Here is a 16,319-nt window from a genome sequence, read left to right as displayed (position 1 = left end):
TTGCTGTTTTGCTGGCTTTGTCCTGTGTCCATAAAAGCAGGTACCCTTCTGAGTGGGATGGTATTGCATGAGCATGACTGCGAGATGACTAGTTTTTTGTTTGTTTGTGTTACGTTTTTATGGTTTTGACACTGTTAAGATTTAAGGTTGAGGATTCCAGCAGGTTTCAACATCCATCTTGGCTGTGCTGGGTATTGGAATGCTTTTTCCATTGTTTTTCCTTCCAACTGTTTTCCTCTTTTGATCCTGTTTTATGGCTCCAGAGGCTTCAAGACACTTCAGAGGCTCAGGTAAGGTTAATACGTGTCTCTGCCTGATGCCTTTCTGAGGTCAAAAGCATCTGAGGAACGAACATGCTTAATTTTTGACACAATGTATTTGATAATGTTTTGAGTCTGTTTTCTTGATTCTCTGCCAAAAGAGAAATAGTTGTTTCAGTTGCAATTTTACCCAACTTCTGTGATGAGAAAGAAGCTGAACTCAGCTGTCTTTCTTTTTAATTGATCTACAATTATATTCATCTTTTTTCCTGCATTCTAAAAAGCCAGCTCAGTAGATTTAGCAAGTAACCTATTGGCTGCGTTTTCAAAAGCTTGCGAAAATAGTAGATGGCAGAATTGAGCTGAGATTTGTGCTAACACGGTCTTGCATTTCTTTTCCTCCACTAAGTCATCAGAACTGAAGGCTGTTCTCACTAAGGCCTAGCAGGGTAATGGAAAGTTGAATTCAGATGTGACACTGTTAAGTAGTAATAGTCTAGCACTGGTGCACTAGTGTGAATGTCACTTGAGATATGCTTAATTATGTTCGGAATAATTTCAGCTGTAAACTAATATCATCGGCTTTTTTTTAAGGCTTCAACATGGTGCGGCTATTGGCTATTTTTCTTTCTCTCCTCACAGTAAAGGAATTTATCACTTAATATTTATTAAATTTGTTATTTATTTCTGTGTCTCTTCTACAGTTATCTGAGACCGTGTGTTTCTTAGGTCAGGGGCTCTGCCAGTTCCTTTCTTGAAAGGAAGTGAGATTGAATAAATAGGGCAGAAACGTTAAGCTGAAGGCTGGAGAATAAAAAAGAAAGTTTGAAGCCAGGCTTAAACGAAAGCAGAGATGTCAGTGCACGCTCTGCCTGCAAAACTTGTCAGCTGGGTCCACGTGCACAAAAGTGATTTAACGTGATGATGAATGAGGAGTCGGAATTTTGCTGCTTTCAGGAAAATACAATACTATTCCTTTCTGTATTGTTTTATATATATTTTTTAATTATTATAAATTAGAGTTTTAAGTGCAATTACTGAGCTTTGCGGCGCTTGCTTCTAAGAAGTGCCTGCAATTTTGTAAGCCAGTTTGGTTGCAGAAATAAGAGCTTCAACTGAATTGCTTCAATTATAATTGAAAAGGAGAGAGGATAAGTGGATGTTTCTACAGAAGGTTTTCTGGGAAAGGAGCTCTCCCAGACTGAGGGACATCCTTTTAGTCAAATGGCTTTGAGTGGGAGGAAAATTGGTATTGTAGCTACACTGGTGGGTTTCTTTCTCTATTTTTTTCTTTCTTTTTCTCCACACCTCGTATGACACTACCTTGCCTCCTTGTTTCTGCCAGCTCTGGTACTTTTTTAATCCAGCACCAGGAATTAAATGTACTATTAAGATCCATCCTACTCTCTCTGCTCCTCTTTGCATTCTTCTGGGTTATTTTCCCATGTAGGTTCTTTCTAGAAAGAGAAATCACCTCGTGTGTGCAGAACCCTGTCGCTACCTCAGCAGCAAAGTGGCCATAGAGCCTTTTTTTGCCGAACCTGTTTGTCTTCCTCTGATGAAGTACATATATGCTAATTATCATGTTGGTTACCTGTTTCTTTATTCACTCTAAGTTGCAGCAGTTCACCAGCTTAAGGACCTCAGACACCAGTTTGGCCTTGTGTTTTGTAGGCATCAAATAGATTAAAGCGGTACAGTGTATATCAAGAGAACATGTTGCAAAATGTGAATGGATTTTGAGAATAAATGCTACTAATACTTCTCTAGTGTAAGCACCGGGAGTACAAAGGTTTTCTGCTGTGCAAAACTGCTTTAGCAGCTATCGGATTTAGTTCAATCAGTGCATTTGGCAGCTGTTCTGACAGCCAGGTCTCACAGCTGTGTGCACTGCTGCAGCCTCTGCAGTGTGAGCAGAGCTGTTGGACATGAGCTCAGGTCTCTCTAGCCATACAAAACTTACTCCTGTGCAACTGCATCAGTGTTATATGGGCTTTTCCAAAGTATCTAAGCAGATGAGTCTGCATGGTTTTATTTAGTTCTCATAGATACTGTCCTTTGAGGGTCTGGTTATACTCTGCAGGACACAGAGCATCTTTTCCTGTAAATGCAAAGGGAAAGAATTGATCGGTCTTGAGATGTTCTTCCTGTTCCTAAAGCAAGAAGTTGCGCCAACTTACTGTGTGTTTGCTGGCAACTGGCCGTAACACAAAGGGTGGTGAGGGTCAGAACTGAACAGCCTTGAGAGGTCTTGCTGTTGGAAATTGATTGTGGCATCCACCAGTAGTGAGCTGGGGCTGCAGTTACCTGGAAACATTGGATATGGTAGGAAAGGGAATGCACCTTACATACTTCAGCTGTGGGCTGTGGTATCTATTATTCCTTGGTTTGGTCAGGGGTTTATTGTTGTTAATAGTTGTGCTCTACCAAACAGAAGAGAACAACTAAATGGACTGTTTAAGAAAAACTGCTCTTGCTTGAAACCATTTGTAGACCCCTGGGTTTTCTGTCGGTTAAGGTTAATCTTAATGTTATCTTTGTGCTCCACTCAAATGCAGGTATTTATTACCTGTTTACTCATATCCTTTGGAAGGTTAAACTGGTGCACATAAATTATGCAATATTACTGCTTCACATTTAGGGAAAAGAAAAAAAGCAACAACTTCTGTACAGCTTTTTTGTTATCAATTACTTTACCTTGATCTGAAATGAAGGAAACCATAAAAACACAAAACAACATGTATTGCTTATGTTTACTGGTGGGAACACGTACTTGGTGTTTTATCTTTTATCAGGGGGTTCTGGAGGTGTTTTGCAGACTTCCAGCAACACTGTTTCATCCTGTAAATTAGGAGCCAAGCGTACCAGAAGCAACATGATTTCAGACAGTGAGTTGTGTTACAGTAGTACGTGACACTGTGTTCTTCACTCATCTTGCCTGCCTCACGTAGGTGGCTTTGGCTGAAGTCTAAGTCTAGGTCTGCCTAATCTTGCAGGGAGGATTTGGTGCAAGAATTGAGATGAGTCGCATCCTTATTTGTGTGTAATAGGTGACTTTGTTCTTGTATGGCTCTTATCATGTCCTGCTTGCTTAATGATTGCATTGTAGGGGTTGCCCCTTCCCATGTAACTAGGACCAAGCAGTGCTGTCTGTGTCAGCTGCTGCATCTTCTTTCTGGATCGTCAGTGGAGGAGGACCTGTTGTCTGTGCTGAAAGTAGATCCTTACTGGCTGTCCTGGAACCCTGTAGGAAATTCCTATGAACCTGTATGTGGATTTCTGTGAGCTTCAAGGAAGGTTTTAGTGAGAGTTCCCTTCTGCATTTTCAAACAGCAATGAATAATGGGAGTGCAAGTTGGCCAGGATATGAGTTATGCCTGCTGTTGAGGCTGCATGTGTCATCTGAATCCTTAGTGCTGACAGTGTTCTTGGCCTGCTGCAGGCATTAGATATGACATCTTTCAGTGAGGTTTGAAGGCACGGCAAAGGATTATGGGCATAGATTCATATCACTTCAGACTGTTCCAGATTTGTTGTTAAAGGATGTTATTGGCAACAATAACAAAGGCTGCCCATCTTCCAGTTAGTGTGACGCACCTGATCCTTGTCTGTGGCACTTTTGTGGCCTTCTGTACAGTCCGACTGATTTGAGGACCCAAGTGAAAATGAACCCCTCAAAAAGGAAGAGGGCTTTTGGTCTGCCCAGCACAGATCTGACTTATTGTGTTAGCCCTGGAGCCAGCAGAAGTAGGGAAGCTGATCCTTAAGAAATTATTGGATTACTGTGTTGATTACATTGTTCCCACCAAAGAACATCAACAGAACCCAGCTCTTACCTGGACCAGCCATTGCTTTGAAGCCTCCTGCCTGGGGTAGAGAGAGGGATTGCCAGCAAGAGAGAAAGAACTCAAAGATCGATTGGGGCAGGTGGTGCTTGGACTTGGACCAGGCATAGAGATTACCCCTCTGGTAGTGTCACTGCAGTGAGACAGCTGAGCCATCCAAAGGCCAGGTCCTGCTGGAAGGGACAGTTGGCTTAACCTAGCATAGATGTGAAACTCAATGATTATAGGAAGCATTTCACTTTGCTGAACAGCAACATTTACTTTCTGCAGATGAAGGCATAGGAAATAATTCCCAGAGCTGAGGCAAGCACTGCGCAGTCATACCCAGACAGTTCATACTGTTGAGCTCAGGACTCTTTATTCAGTTCAAGTTCTGCCTGTGTGAAGTTTGACATTTCCAGCTTTTGTTTATGCTCCTCTTAAGTTTATATTGCGCTTTTTAGCAATGCTGACTTTCACTGTTCTTGTTGACTATGGGAGTAAGTAAGGTTCAAAGTTGGTTGGCCTTGCAGACTTATCAGCTGTGTGTGTAGATCCATGTACACCTATACATACACATACCCCTCAGCTGGGGCTGTGAGTGCTCACTTCTCAGTGTTTTCTGTCAACTCCTGCCGATAGCCTTTAGGTTTTTGAAGTATCTAGTATCTAATGTTTTAGCTTCCAGCCACCCCTATTTAGTCTAGGTGATGCTGTAGCCGGGAACTTCAGTCCTAGAGTTGCAGTTCTGCACTTAGACTCCAGTGGATTCTGAGGTATCTTGGAGATGCCACGTGTGAGGGGAGAAATAGTTTGAAGCTCTGAAAGAATTTCAAGTTCTGTTTTTCAGTAATAGCAAGACTTGATTTAGATTTCCAGATCTCTGTGAAATTAGTGGCTAATTCCAGCTGACTTACTATTACATACTTCGTTTCTTGTTGTAGAGCACCTTCTTATTTTCATTTCATAATACATGGCATCTTTTGTCACAGTTTAGTCTGAGAAAATCAATACACAGAAAGCTCCAACGTTTTTCTGTCTAAAACAGAACACGCTTCTGGTTATTAGTGGTTCTCATTAAATGAGTCCAGACCCTCTGCCTCTGGTGAAGGGGTCACATTTTTTGCTATATTGATTAACTGAACTGTTTTGAGTACATTTTACAGCCCGTGGCTGCTGTTGACCCTGGATTCCTGCAGCACATCCAAGGAAGATGCTGAGCATAGTTTGCATTCCTGATGCTACACCAATGGGTGTGTTGTGAATTCACGGGTGCCAGGGTGAAGCACGACAGTGTGTATCCAGGAAGGTCTTTTATTTAAAAAATAAAAAATAAAAAAAATCCATCTTATTCTGTGCTGGATTTAATTTGGAAGCTCTGTGTTGATAGTGAGATTGCTCATAGAATCATAGGATTGCTCAGGTTGGAAAAGACCTTGAAGATCATCGAGTCCAACCACAGCCTAACCATAGTAGCCTAACTCTAACAACCCTCTGTTAAATCATGTCCCTGAGCACCACATCCAAGCAGTTTTTAAACACATCCAGGGACAGTGACTCAGCCACCTCCCTGGGGATCCTATTCCAGTGCTTAACAACCCTTTCTGTAAGGAAGTTTTTCCTGATACCCCAACCTAAACTTACCCTGGTGCAACATGAGGCCATTTCCCCTCGTCCTGTCACCAGTGAGAAGAGACCAGCCCCACTCTCACTGTAAGCACCTTTCAGATATCAGAAGAGAGCAATAAGGTCTCCCCTCACCTTCCTTTTCCTCAGACTAAACAGCCTCAGTTCCTTCAATCTTTCCTTATAGAGCATATTCTCCAAGCCCTTCACATGCTGCGTTTACCTCATGCTGTGGTTATACATGGTACTCTTTGGTTTCTTATGGGATTGGATGGCTCTGCATGAGTAGGAAAATGTGGGTGGGAAATCAGTTCAGTTCTTTGGAACTAAGGCATTATTTAAAACAGGAGGATTGCAGGAGGTTTAGGGTAATGAATAGGAATATAAGTGAGCTAGGGTTAGAGCGAGGGAGCATTGGGTGAATTTTAATTCTTTCTTTTTTTTTTGGATATAACTTTCTTTTAAAGCATGTGGTAATAACTGCTGTCAAGTCTGTTCTGACATGGCATTTCTTGTGTTTTAATGTGTAAATTGCTCTAGCAGTGCACAGAGCATTTTACTGTAGACTCAACAATATAGCAGCAAGATATTAATTCTGTAGTTCCACTTGTTGGTGTGGATGTGAAGTGTAAACATAGCCATTTGGCAGTGTATGTGCAGTGTCCTGTGAGAAGACTTCCAGTTCAAGAGGAAGTTCATTTGGAAACCTCCTGTAGTAATGAAGTCATTGCTGCCTCACGTGTGATTTTAGCTAAAAAAGAAGAACCTAACTGAGCGTGGTATTATAATTAATCTACAGGCTCACTGTTGTTAATTTGTTAATATATATGAATATATATATATATATATATATATATATATATATATATATATAATGATAAGAAAATAGATCTTGGAATTTTTTGTTTATCTGATAAATAATTGCCACATCCTAACTTGTGAGAGCGTATCATATTTCTTGGCTGCCTAGAGTCAGACACGAGCAGAAAACATGTTGTTTTTAATGTTGTTTTTAATGTTACTGACATGTTGTTTTTAATGAAGTAGAAATACCGAATGCAGTCCCACAGCATGTAGCTCTTTGAACACATTCGAAACTTTCTGTTTCAAATGAATTTAGAATATGCTTGTGTGTCGCATGGAAGAAGTTGGCTAAGTTTATGGGAATCAACTTCAGAAGCCTAAAGGCAGAGTCTTAAACACCACTCTTCTGAAGTCAGAAGTGCTACTAAGAACAATGGAAAGCCCTTGGTCCAAACAGGATGCAAGTGTATGATGCATGAGTAATGTCTCGGACAAATAAGCACTGAATTTCTTCTCATCCAGCGGTTCTCTTTGGAGTTTGCTCTCTAAGTTTCTCCTGTTACTTCTGTTAGCGACGGTTTTGTGTCTTCTGCTTTCCTAAGTGCTCTTCTGTGGGAAACCTCTTTTCCTGTTATTATTACGTTAGTTAATGATATATATATATATATACATATATATATATATATATATATATAGTTTTTTTTTTTTCCTGTTTTCTTTTTCTTTTTTTCAGGAGAAGCTGCAGGATTTCTTCTACCAGTGGCCCTAAGTATGCTTAAAACAAAATAAGTGCAGACTGCATGGACCAGTTGGTGGCATTAGCCTCATAGCAAATCCTGTGGTGCAGTGGGAAGACATTTGGCTTTTGAAGGTGGTCAGAAAATGAATCTTTCCATCAGGCAATTACACCGCTGATAGATCTCCCTATCAGAGGTGAGGAATTGGGCAAATCCTGCAGAGCACTCAACCTGCAGTCTTGACTAAGAAAAATCAATCTAAATATATTTATCTCGGTGAGAATTGGGAGGCCGCAGCTGATGCATTTTCTTCATCCTTTTCACTTCCTTAAGACATAATTCTGACTGGTGAGTCAGCTGGCCAGCAGAGATGATTAATAAAGGAATAAGCCAAATAGGGATTTTTCTATTATAACCACAAGCTTTTTTCAGCTAGTCATATTCCCATGTTCCTTCTAAAGCCCTGTTTTATTGTTTCTTATTTTATTTTCTTTATTTAAAATCAATTGTTTTTATTGAGGTAATGGAGATAGGACAGGCAGATCTGATGGTTACTCCTAACAGTGGTCCTTGTCATAATTCCACTAAGCACATGTTTAAGCAATATATTCCAGATCCTTTGTAGGCTTGCATGGGATGCAGGAAAAAAATGTGATGTTGCCACCTTCTCCTATCCCCAGACTGAAGTAGCCAGCACTTGTAAGGGAGAGGAAATCTCTTGTTACAGCTAAGCAGCAGTTCAGCAAGAAGTTTGGAAGATGTGGTCCCGGTGTGCAGACACAATGTAGTGGTTTTTATTAGTACTCATTGCAGAAGTTGTAGTTAAGGGTTTTTTGGTTGTTTTTTTTGGCTGGCTATGAAATTTGTAAGGGCTCGTAACAGTGTCATTAAAATTGATTATGACTGAAACTGGAGAGACGTGAGGCTTTAACTTTGTATTTTTTCAGTTTACTCAGTTTAAGTGAGCCGAGTCTGCCTGATCTTTCATGAAAGCAAGATGGTCTCCTGTTGGGCAAACTTGCCTGCATAGATTTCCTGAGTATATGAAAATAACATAAAATAAAGGGTATGAAACAATGGAGATACAGACAAAGACACCCTTCTAATGGCATCTTAAATGTGCTGTGAGAGTGGATGCCCAGGCTGGTGCGAAAGGTAAGCAAAGGGCAGCAGTACTAGGGGGGGCTTGACCAAACAGGATGGAGACAGGCAGAGCAGAGTAGGGAGGCCTGGCAGGTGCTGCTGAGTGCCTCATCCCAAGTCCCCTGAGCTCTGTGGGTTGCCTGGAATAGGCAGTGACAAAGATGCTCTGAGATAAAGCATCCTCTTGCATGCTGCTTGAACTGGAGAGTACCAGAGAGTATGGGGGAGGAAGGTAATGATGCTTAGAGCACAAGTGGTAATGCATTTGTTTTTTAATAAAGGAGCTGACTCACAAAGTCGGATTCCAGTGCAGTTCGCTAGACACGAGTTAAGGCTGAGTGTGGCTCCATCTGAATTTGTCCTGATTTAGCTAAAGCTCTGTGGGATTGTCTTAATGATGGGAAAGTACATCTCCTGGGAGCTGTGAGCAAAGGACTGCCTTGTTGGAAATTGGCAATTCAGGCTTGGGGAGCTCTGAATGGAGTAGAAGATGTATTTTAACATCCTCTTGTGAGAGGAAATGTTGCATTTCTGTTTGTGTCCCCTGTGTCCTGCAACAGCTCTCCCTGTTTTGCTGGGTTCAGTCTGTTAGTGTATGTGCAGAACAGGAAGGGAAAACTAAGAAAAAAGTGTATTGTGCCCCAGAGGGGGAGGATGGCTTAGGCTGAACTGCTGCCTCCTTCTCCCGTGGGTATGATGTGTGGTAGAGTGACTGATCTCCTGCATTATTCATCGCCTCTGGCTGCTGCTGTGATGTGGGTGTTTATCACGTGAGTCGAGATGCTGTGGATTGCTGCAGGAAAGGTGTGTGTGACCGGAATGCTCATTGCCCTCAGGTCTTTCTCCAAGTGACAGATAAGATCTGGCCTCAAGTATGGTATGTCTGGTGAGCAGCTGAATCATTTGGAAATGCTTTTTATCACAAGCAGTTTCTGGATTAGCATCTTTAATTGCTTCTGTCTCTTATGTTTGGTTGGTCTCTGTCACATACTGGCATGAATTCTCAGACGTTCAGTTCCTCCCTTACAATTTGATGCTCGCGTAAAAGTAAGGTTTGCTTCCTAACATTTATTTGGGAAATTGTTCAGCTAGGTAAGATGCATCCCATTGTGTGGACTGTTAAGAATAAGATCTCTAAGAGGAATACCAGGCTACTATGTTTACAAGCATAGGTTAAGGTTTCTTCCTTTTCACTTAATTTTTCTCCTTATTTTTCACCCCTCCAGCATAAGCATTTTCAAAGCATACCTGTTTTGCTAGTGAAGCATTAGCAGCAGATCATGCTTTTGGCTTCTGTGGCCTTTAAAGCTTGGGTCATGGAGGGGTAAGCAAGCAGAAAATAAACTTGGTTGCCATCCATTGGGGGAAGTGTTCAGGCTGTTCTGCATGTCAGTATTGAGCAATACATACCCTTTGGGGATCATGCTGTGCTTTTGGCATAGTAACCCAGAGCCATCAGCCTCAGCCCTGGTGTTTTCTCAGACAGTTTTGTAATAGCAGCCATTTGTTTATTCTATACTTATCTGTTGTTTCTCTTGTTGTTGCAAGTTCAACAGCAGTCATGGTTGTAGATGCTGAGAGCTGGAGGAAAGGGGTGGGCTTGGGGATCAGAAGTGGGAGGAGACAGGTTCATTCTGCTTGGGGCATGCTGTGCACACTGCAAGCCCTGTACCAGAGCATGGGACTTGTACGTGAAACCCCATTGTCAAGTCAGTCTTTCTTCTCCTTCTTCCTCTGTGCAAAACTCTTAAAGAGGAAAAATAGCAAATACCTTCTGATTTCCACTTTGAGCATTTTTAATAAAAAGAATCACAAAAACAAAAGGGGAGAGGGCTTGGGTGTGGTTTGTGAGTACCAAGCCGTCCTCTTGCTGTCTTTTCCATGGTGACCTTGTGGCTGCTATGCTGTGTGGACAGGCAGGAGACATGTCGCCATGTTCCAGCTTGGCACTGGAGATCATGGCCCAACTCTGCTGTTTCCAGGAGTGTGTCCTGGTCCTGTGCTGGTCCTGGGGCTTCTGAGCCCTCTCTGTAGTGCCATCTGTTACAACCCAAGCCAGAGCATGGTGGTCGATGCTCAGCACGGGAGTGAGAACTGGCTCGCAGTGCTGGCACATAACACAGAGCCTTGGGAATTCCAGCAGATAGGATCAGAAGGTTGTTGTCCAGAGTACTTTTTCACTAGGAAGGGGAAGGGTAGGACTCCTCTTGTAGATGATGGATAGCCGAAACTCTTCATTTTGGTTGCTCTTTCCAGAATTTGTAAATAGCGGTATATGTATTTTGGTGTTTTAGGCAGTAATTGTAGGGGGAATAAAAGCGCTTTTGAACATTGTGAAATACGATGGAAGGCTGAGAGCCTCCTCCCTTCCTGACCTTCAATCTTGATTTAGCTATGAACCCTGATATTCCTGACCTTCAAAAACTTGTGAAGGTTAAATGCCATCTAAATGATGCTCTCTTCCTTTCAGCCCTCTAGGGCACAGAGTGAATTAATGTGTAAGATTCTTCCTTCTGTGGGTTTGGCAAAACCTTCTGTCAAAGAAGCTCCAATTTCTTTACAGAAAAAGAAAGATACTAAAAACGTCAGGAAATTCTTGAGGCAATGACAGCAGCTTTCTCCCTTACACCTTTGTAATGACTCTTTTTACCCTTCAGTATGTCATGAGCATCCTTCACTTGTGTCAGACTGAAGCTCAACTTGATACACCTGGCAGCTTTTGTACTTGAAGGAAATCATCATTCCTGTTTTCTTGTTGTTGTTTAACTATTTCCACACTGCTGCCTCTAGAAACCGCAGAACAGATCCCAGCTCCTCCTCTCTTCCTTTTCCTTTTGAGAGCCCCCAGCAGACCAGTTACAAACAGGCAGTGTGCTTTCTAGAAGGAAAGAATATTTAATCCCTAAAATAGCTGACCATGCAGTACTTATTAAATATTGATGTCAGGCTGGACTCTTTCTGTTCTTCTATTTTTAAACTAGGGGAAGAAGTGGAAAAATTTAAAAGAGTAGGTGAGATCCTTCAGTCCCTGCTTGAAAGACAACTTAAGGCAGTTCCCAGTCTGGTAAGAGGAATGCACTATACCCTGCAGAGAGAACTGGAGGATGGTACCTGTTATTGTCTTCATACTGCTGTCATTTCACTCATCAGTGTGTAGGTAATATCCTAAATCTCATGCATGGCTTCTAACCGCTTCAATTCTAGAAGCATGAAAGATGATCTGAGGGTCCAATATTGCAAATCACAGGGAGGTTTCATCAAGTAGATGCCACTGTTTTGAGGGAACTACAAAAGTAAGATTTGTGCTAACATCTCAGCAGTGCTAATAGCTTCCCAAAAATTTCCTTGCTGGCTGCTGTTACTTGTTTCTATTACTCTTAGCAGAGATGTTGTGATTTGTGTAGGGTCATGTTGCTTGGTCTCTGAGGCTAGTTGAAGAGCAAGACACAGCTCTGTGTCCTATGTAATGCCAGGAACATGTGGTCCTGGTTTGAGCATATGTGGCCGTGGCTCCATCTCTGCAAATGAAGGAAGTAGAGACAGTTGACTTTGCTTAACTCGGACCTGGTACTTCCTCAAGCTGCCAGTTGTTCATTTGATTGGTTGCAACAGTGTGTCTCTACTTTGTTGCCTGCGTCAATTATGTACTAATTAGTTTCTGAGGAAGATATCAGATGGCCCCATCCCTGGAGGTGTTCACGGCCAGGTTGGATGGAGCCCTGGGCAGTCTGGTCTAGTATTAAATGTGGAGGTTGGTGGCCCTGACTGTGGCAGGAGGGTTGGAGAGTCGTGATCCTTGAGGTCCCTTCCAACCCAAGCCATTCTGTGATCAGTGCCTGCATGTTATCTGCCTTCCAATTTAGTGCTTTTAATGAAGTCCTAAATAAATCATTCTGGTTTGCATAGGTTTGCGAGGCAGCTTGCTGTGCTGTTGGCTGTCTGAAGCTTTCTTTGAAATACTAAGACACATAAACAGGAAGGGGATTGCAAAACCAGTCTTGTCTTCATCCCACTGTCACTGTTTTCAGACCTGACGCTTTTTACAGCAGGCAATATGGTGAAAGCATGAGTGGAGAGGTGGAAATGTCCTGCAGGATGTGGAGAGCAGGGAAAGACTGTTGGGATGGAGAAGTTCCCAGCTGGAAATACAAAATGCTAGTGTGCACTGCTTCAGGAAATGGTCAGCATTTCATCCCTCTGGATTCAAAGTCAGATGTCTCTTGTCAGAACTCATGGTTGCAGTTGTTCATGTTCTCTCAGGCACTTTGCAGAGGCGGGAGCTGGGACTCAACTCCAGTCTCCTTCCATCTCCACTGCAGGGTGGGAATGAAGCCACTGCAGGCAGAGATAAGTAGCTACTGCACTTTGACCAAAGCTGCCAACATTGCAAAATGTCGCTAGCCAAAGGAGCAGGTAGCAGCTGCAGCCTTCTGCCTTGGCTGTCTGCTGTCTAAATGCTCAGTTACTCCCACCTTCAAGAGCTGTGTTTGGCATTTCGGCCTTTCCTCTTATCTCAGAACTGGCTGCTGAACCTGCATCAGTTTTAGTGAAATAAATAAAGAACATTTTCTCATTCTAGACATAAAATGCTTTTTGAGTTGCTGTCTGGTTTTTATTGAATTAAGCTCTGTTTCTGCTGCAGTTACGCTAGGCTTGATCTAGGGCAAATTAAGTTTCCTGTACAGGGTGAAGAGGATTAATTATAAGAACAACCACACCAGCACAGATGGATGCATCTGTTTGTTTCTCTCAGGAAAAAAAAAACAACCCTTAGAATGAATGGGGAATAAAAACCAGCCTGTGTGTCTGGTCTGCGGAGAGGATTGAGGTTCTCATGCTTACCCCAGAAAGTCTTTTTATGTAAACCCTGCGAGTCTCAGACAGAAGGAAATGACAAGTTTCTTGGCTTTGCTGGCGTGAGGATGTGAACGTAATACTTGTTCTCTCTCTCACACTGAAATCTGATTGCCTGATACAAAAGTCCACAACTGTGCCCATTAGATTGGGTTAGAATATTAGTCTAACGAGCACCAAGCATTGTTCTGTTTCCTTCCTGCCTTCTGGAGAAGGTGTTTGGATTTCTGTTGTTGTTGTTAAAGCACAGTTTTATTGAAGTGCAATTTCTCGATTTCTTCAAGAAACTTCAAATTAAAAAATTATTTTTCATCTTGTTTACAGAAAAATTCATTTCTGAAGTTTCCAGATGACGTGCGATTTCAAAGAGAATGTTTTTATCTCTCTTAAATGATCTCTTCTGTCCTGATGCTTACTGGGATTTATAGTTCTTGAATTCCTCTTAGAACAAGGACAGGAAAAAACAGGTCTCTTTAAGATGGAATATGATTTGCCTTACTTTAGACCGGCTTTCACTTTAAATGTTTTTGAAGCTGTACAGCAGATGAGATTTCTGTCCTCGGTCTGTGCATGTTTATTCTCTCCAGATGTGGGGGAAATAAGAAGTTGAATACTTTGAATCCTAGAGCACGGTCTGACTGACGGATCTGCTGCCGCTGCTGACGAAGCATCTGCTGACAGGGAGATAACATCACTTCCATTGCTATGTGGCAGTGATTCTGATATATTTTTCAAGACCAAATCCACAGCATTAATGTAGTCATTTACCAGAGGATAGGCAGGCTGAGGTCTGACTGGTACAGCAAACTGAATTTGCAAAAATAGATTATGTACCTGTTGTTAACCGAGCACAAGCATGACTGAGAAGGTTTTTTGCTTTAATCTGTAAGGTGAATGAATGTGCTGTTTAGTGAGGACTTCTTGCTGCTTTTTTCTAACCCTGTGGGCTCATCCCCTTCATCTGAATTCACTTTTTGACTGATGCTCAGCATTTATGTATGGAGAAACCACAGGTCTGTGATGCAGAGTGCAGAAGAGTTTAAAATCCCTCCTTGATTTGTCATAAACAAAAACGTGTAATAGGTGATATGTTTTTGCTTTGCAGCTTTCTTCGTTTCTTCATTGTGACCTGAGAGAGTGTTGGTGCCGAGGTACCAAGGACTTGGTGTTCCAGTACAGACTTTCCACTGGTGAGCTGGGGAGAGTAAGTCTTCTACTTCATCTCATATTAATGTATTAAATAAATGTTAATATGTCTGAGAATCTACTGGGGCTGGAGGAGGAGCTCCTTCTACGTGTTTCTTGTCCCGTATCTCAGATTTTGTAGCTTCAAACTTCATCCAGCATAGACGGGAGATATCGTAAGTACTGGATAGAAATATGAATATCGTGATGTTTGTTAGTAAGCATGTCCCAGATCCTCTAGTACAAGAGCAGTAATCAGTTTCCTTTCTCTTGCGTATTGTAGCTTTTTTTTAGCTCTATGCAAAGAAGCACTATAACTTTGCCTTCTCATGTGAGAAAGGTTTTATGTGTCAGAGGTGTCTTACAGCAGTGCCATTCCTCTTTGGTGCCAGTATAGCTGCTGATATGGATGCTCTTGGTGGATCTCAACATTCTTTATAGCAGAAGTGTGGTTTCCTGTGGCATGTTTTGAGTGATTGTAGTTTTTAGTAAGATTGTGAGCACTTGCAGTTGGGCTAAGATGGAATCTGATTCAAAGATGGAATCTGAAAGCCTTGGTTCATGATTATGTGCTGTAGGTTCCCAACTAAGGTAACTCTAAGTAGGATAGTGACATTTACTAGCCAAAGACTTGAACTTGATACATTCAGTAGCAGAACAGGAAGAAGAGCTGGAGGGCACAAATCATGGGAAATCTGGCTTTGTCAGATCTGGTGTTTGTGGCAGAAGTCATGCTAATTTTTGAACAATCCAAAAAGTCGAGAACCTATACCCATCGTATGTGGGAATAATACTTGCTGTTGAATCAAGTAGCAAATGGCTTTCCAGATGAGCATGAAGAGGTGCTTGATGAGCATGAAGCAGTTGAGCATGGAGCTGAATCCAGCCCCTACAATTCTATGATTCTGTGAGAGGTTGTAAGTAGCAATTTCCTGCTGGGGCACAGTGGTTGTGTATGACCCCTTTTTCCAGGCAGAGTTTTTCCAGGGGAAAAGCCTGGCCTATGAATGGAAAAACCCAGGCATGTGACTAATAATTTGGAGAGCAGTGTTTTGTTTAACTAGTTCTTGCTTGGTGTAACTGTTGGGTTGAGTTATGAGTTAATTTGATTATTTTTTTGAACTACTGGGAAACTATTAAAGGAGTAATGACTACTTTGATCAGTTAAGTATTCTAGGAATTATTCCTTAGAAATGAATGCTTTCAGACTAAGGGAGGAAATAATAGTTGTGCAGAAGAGTGAGTACTTCTGGTTTTATCTGACGATGTTACTGTAGCCAAATTCTGGTGAGGAGGTGCTTTAATTTGGAACCATTGACCTGTTTACCATTTCTTTTTGTGTCACCTTGGAGAAGATGTGTGGGTTTGCTGATGAAAGGATCTCTTGAGCCTGTGTGCTTCCCCAGATTGCAGACTTTTGCCTTTGCTGAATGTGCAGTGTTTAGATGTTGCAGAATCCAGTAGCCCAGAGAGACTATTAGAGCCCTGATGAAACTGTAGTGCAGTGACCCCAGGAGCAGGACTCAGTGTGTGGCCCCAGTGGGGACACAGCCAACTACAGACACTCATCTTGCTGTGTAGATCAACATAGTCAGAAACACTCAGCAAGTGTGCAGATTCAAACATAGCCTGTGCCCTCCCTCAGTCCTGTCTCTAGCTGACCAGGAGGAAAGGTTTTAGTGGTGAAATATGTATACACCCCTGGGGCCAGGACTGGCCATGAGCATTCCCAGGAATGTGGCCAGGTCTCTGGCTGGAGAATTGTGCAGCTGTGCATGCTGCTGTTAGTATTTACACATCTATCAAGTGTGCTATTTGTGGTATTTGCAGGGTTCAGTTGAGCTTCAGAGAAGAAATTAGAGGGGTATAGAGACAAAGGATGTAAT

General features: G+C 42.1%; 1 protein-coding gene across 23 annotated transcripts in view; it reads left to right on the top strand.

Annotated features, from left to right (window-relative positions):
• Nucleotides 1-16,319, top strand: part of APBB2 (amyloid beta precursor protein binding family B member 2) — a 159,773-nt gene that overhangs the window by 42,862 nt on the left and 100,592 nt on the right. For 15 of the 23 annotated variants that reach the window (XM_072336654.1, XM_072336669.1, XM_072336663.1 and 12 more), the window contains one exon: nucleotides 14,354-14,452. The gene's annotated coding sequence lies outside the window, so the exon portion shown is untranslated. Of the gene's footprint in view, nucleotides 1-7,247; nucleotides 7,448-9,211; nucleotides 9,272-14,353; nucleotides 14,453-16,319 lie in introns of those variants that run through there. The other 8 variants (XM_072336661.1, XM_072336657.1, XM_072336658.1 and 5 more) reach the window with 4 other exon arrangements.

The sequence above is a fragment of the Excalfactoria chinensis genome, chromosome 4 (assembly GCF_039878825.1).
Source record: "Excalfactoria chinensis isolate bCotChi1 chromosome 4, bCotChi1.hap2, whole genome shotgun sequence".
Lineage (NCBI taxonomy): Eukaryota > Metazoa > Chordata > Aves > Galliformes > Phasianidae > Excalfactoria > Excalfactoria chinensis.
The sequence above is the reverse complement of the archived record's forward strand: the minus strand, read 5'-3'. Positions and strand labels throughout refer to the sequence as shown.